The sequence below is a fragment of the Galeopterus variegatus genome, unplaced genomic scaffold (assembly GCF_000696425.1).
Source record: "Galeopterus variegatus unplaced genomic scaffold, G_variegatus-3.0.2 Scaffold4468, whole genome shotgun sequence".
In the NCBI taxonomy this organism is placed as follows: Eukaryota; Metazoa; Chordata; class Mammalia; order Dermoptera; family Cynocephalidae; genus Galeopterus; species Galeopterus variegatus.
The window spans coordinates 34855-39661 of NW_007730579.1; positions in this window are offsets into that span (position 1 = coordinate 34855).

Here is a 4807-nt window from a genome sequence, read left to right on the forward strand (position 1 = left end):
AAAAAAAAAAAAAAAAAAAAAAAAAAAAAAAAAAAAAAAAAAGAAATGTGGTGATTCTGAGGTCACCATCCTGTAAGAAAGACAAGCTGCATGTGGAGACCCTGTCTGGGCACTCTGGTTAGCCACTCTGGTCTTTGAACTATCCTAGTTTAAGGACTAGAAATGTGAAAGAAAGAGTTTTCAGGTGATTCCAACTCCCAGTGGTCAAGTCTTCACAGCTGAACATCACATCACAGAGACAAGTTAACCCCACCCTGCCCTATCTGAATTCCCGATGAACAGAATCTGTGGATATAATAAAATAGTTGTTAAAGCCACTAGGTTTTGAGATACTTTGTTACACAGCATAAGTAATCTAAACAGTAATGGTTTCAGTTTATTTTCATGTGTTTATTAGCTGGCTGATTTTTTTTTTTTTTTTTTTTTGTCTTTTTCGTGACCGGTAAGGGGATCACAACCCTTGGCTTGGTGTCGCCCGCACCGCACTCAGCCAGTGAGCGCACCGGCCATTCCTATATAGGATCCAAACCCGCGGCGGGAGCGTCACTGAGTTCCCAGTGCTGCACTCTCCCGAGTGCGCCACAGGGCTAGCCCTGATTGGTTATTTTTTAAGAGATTTTTTTTTTACTGTAATCTACATAAAGAAACCTACTTTACATCGTATACTCAAACTCACATACACTTATGTGTGCATGCATGCCCTAACTAAAATAAAGGTTTGAGGAAGTGATAGATATCCCTTTATTGTTTGTTTTTTAAATCTTTTTTTTTAGGTATCATTTTTTAGTGCAACTTACTTTGTCATTTTCTTCTCTCTCCTCTTTTCTCTGTTTAATTCAATAAAGCTGATTACAACCAACCAAAAATCATTATTGATTTCCTGGATAATGTGTCTCAATCAGCAGATGGAAGGAACACTGTTACAGGCTACAGTTTAAGAGGTGATTTTTATCTCTTTACATATTATTGTATCTTATATAGCATGCACATGTTTTTATATCTTATGTATTTCACCTTATATATGTATATATGTGTATGCACATGCACACAGAGTTTAAGCTTCTAAACTCAAAGTTAAATTGTTCCACATTGGCCTGAGTCTAAATAAATAAATTTTCAAAAATGTAAAAAGTATAAATCTAATCAATTTTTCTAAATTTCATTTTGATGTTGAAGCTTATGAAAACTCCAGGAACCACTCATTATTGTTTCAAGATGAAAGCCAATGAGAGATTAGTGACTTGCTCTCTGGGCTGCCAGGAGTGGAGTTCTAAGGAATCTGGAGGCAGGAAGGGTCTTTGTAAAAGGTGCAGGTGGAGAGTAGTTTGGATCTGGGAATGAGATGGAAGGTTGGGATGTACTTTTCTGAGCTAGGAGATCTTAAGAATATAAAACATAAGTGTCTACATATATACTCTTAAGAGCCAAAACACAGTTCTCTTAACCTTATCAAGAGCCAGGGAATATTCTCTTCTGACTGAAAAGAGGGCCCCATGAGAAACAATTGTTTCAGAGATATTAACTGCCTTTCTGTCAACCTTGCTATCGAACCCATAATCATTCTCCTAATCAATCTCTTCAGCATCTGTTTATTCAAAGGTCTTACAGGTATGGTTAGAAGAGATGGTTCAATGAACAGGAACACACTGCATTTGGCCTTCTTGTGCATCTTTTCTCTGTTCTTCAGTTTCTGTCTTTGCCTTTCATACATACCTCTTATTATTTCCTCAATATTCCTTTACTTTTCCCTCTCCACTCTTCCACTCCATTATATGGATTTTCAGGTTTGTAAATGTAAGGATCATCTATTTACACAGGATCATTCATATGTGGTGGCAGTTTAGCATAATGGTTAAGCAGATAAACTCTTGTATAGTTATCTATTACTGCATAACAAATTATCCCAAAATTTAGTGGCTTAAAATAATAATAAATATCTATTATCTTATACAGTTTTCATGGGTCAGGAATTTGGGGGTGACTTAACTGGGTGGTTTTGACTTAAAGTCTCTAGTGAGGTTGGAGTCAAGATATTAGCTGGGACTTTAGTCATCTACAGACTTAAGCTGAATTATGGGACTAGAAGATCCAATTTCCAGATAGCTCACCTGGCTGGAAAGTTAGTGTTGGCTTTTGGCAGAAGGTCTCTGTTCCTTGGCCCATGTAACTCTCCACAGGGCTGCATGAAGGCTTATTTCATGGTAGCTGGCTTTCTCCAGAATGAGTGATCCAGGTGAGAGCAAAGCAGAAGTCACGATATCTTCTATGACATAATTTCAGAAGTCATGATATTTTATTAATTCCATGTCAGTCTTATCAAATTTGGGAGGGAACCACACTGTGACTAACAGGAAGTGAGAATTACTTCTTGGAGTCTGACTATCACAGTTCTGGAGACAGATCACTCCATTTCAAATCCCAATCTTCTCATTTACTAGATGACTTTAAGAAATTTACTGAACTCGATTTCTCAGCTTTATCATGACTGATATTTGGATGAGAATATTGCAGTAGATTGTACTATTGGTCCCCGATTTTTGCTGTCCTTTGTGGGAGTATTATACATCCCTTCCCATGGATATGGATTTATGATACACATCTCCATTTGAGGAGTACAATTTCCTACCATATCTACATCAGTCTTCACCATGTGAGTTGCTTTGGTTGATAAAATATGAGTGGAAGTGACTTGTGGCCAACAGAATCTTTAAGAGCAATGAAATCCCTTTATGTGATCTTTCTTTAGCCTGGATCCCTCCAGAAGAAGATCCCTCCAGAGCCACAATTAAATGCAATGGGGGCCTGAAATAACCTTTTCTGTTGTTATCCACAAAGATTTGGGTGTTGTTGACTACATAACCTAGCAAAACCTAACTGATACGTCTATTACCTGCTTAGTAGAATTGTTGCTAGATTAGACAATATTTTTGAAGTGCTTATAACAGTGTCTGATACATAGTAAATAACCATGTATATTACCTATTTCTATAGTTATTTAAATATAAATTTACATGAAAAAGGTTTATAAGCCATGTCACTACTTTATTAGTTTATAATAAAAGATACACTTGATATGAAAAATAAGTATAGAGGTATGCTTATTGCATTACTTTCTGGTCAGGAGACAAGATACAAATTACAGAATACTTTGTGAGCGTAGAGTTATAATAAGGAATATTTTCATCAGGCAGTGGTCTCCTGATCAACCAGCTCCCCCACCTCAGGGACACTATATACTGCAGTCTTCTCTGCGGAAAAGATATACGGAACGAGTCACCATTCTATGAAGTCTTTTTTTTTTTCTAGATAATTACCATTGTAGTTACTTTTTTAATTTTTTTTTTGTCCTTTTTGAGACCGGCCGCACCACGCTCAGCCAGTGAGCGCTGTGAGCGCACCGGTCATCCCTATGTAGGATCCGAAGCCGAGGTGGGAGCGCTGCTGCGCTCCCAGCGCCGCACTCTCCCGAGTGCGCCACGGCTCGGCCCATTGTAGTTACTTTTACATGAGCTCTCCAGACTTGTAGTAACCATAACATCCCTGTATAATTTATATCAGTTACAACGTAAGTGTAGTCAGTTACAATTTAGACTTCTGCAACATATTTATAAAGTTTACTATTGAGTATATATAGTCCTAAGCACTTGAAAAATACTTAATCCTTAATAATAACCCTATGTACTATTATTATCATAATTTTCCAGAAAACAAAACTGTCTCCAAAAACGTTACGTAACTTGCTCAGGGTCTTACAGCTAAAAGAGCTTACCTTGTTGCTTCTCCTCCTGTGAAGGTTTCTCCAGTGACTAATTCTACCATGCTGCATAAATTACTGTTATCCCAAATACAATGAAATATTATTTTCATATTTGTTAACTTTATTCCTAAGCACCCTTCCTTGATTTGGGAGTGGGGTGGAAAGCAAGGGGTGAAGGAAGAAACAGGAAGCAATTTGTAGGAAGGACAATATACTTATTTTATAAAGTCATGGCATGACCCATGATCCGTGCTAGCCTCCCGCATAGTCTCCACTAGTGGTGCTCCTGTTCTGTGATGCCGGCATTTCAAAGTTTTAAAATTTCTGTTTGTTTCCTTTTTTTCTCTCTCTCTCTTCCCTCCCACCCCCCAACATCCTTTAAGTCTCATATTAAGTACTCTCACCCTCTTCCCAACCAGATGAAGCTCCTAAGTTTTCCCTATGGAAACATTCTGGAGTCCCCAGTATTCAGAGATTTAAGGCACTACAGATGTTACAAAGCCTCCCACTTTACAAAACAGGAAACTTGAGCCCAGAGTGGCGAAAGATACATCCTGAAGAAGTGACCATCCTCTGGACTTCCCACAGCATGAGGACAAGGACAGATATTTAGGACTAGAAAGTGCTGCAAACACAGCTCTCCACACACGAGTTGCTGGGGAAAAGCCAGTGTCCATCAGTTGTACTGTATCCCACCATTTACCAGTGTGTTAGTATAGTCCAGTTAAAAAAAGAGAAACCGGCCCGGCCCGGTGGCGCACTGCTACATTACGCCGCTTGGGAGCGTGGTGGCGCTCCCGCCGAGGGTTCGGATCCCACATACAGACCGGCTCCCGCTCACTGGCTGAGCGAGGAGCAGGCGCAACACCGAGGGTTGCGATCCCGTTGCCGGTCCCGGTCAGGTACAGGCGCGACACTGAGGGTTGCGATCTGTTGCCGGACACCAAAAAAGACAAAAAGGAAAAAAAAAATGAAAAAAGGGGGGGGGGGAAAAACCCCTCTCGGGGTTTCCATAACAAGGAATGTAAAAAGGGGAATTAAATAAATAGG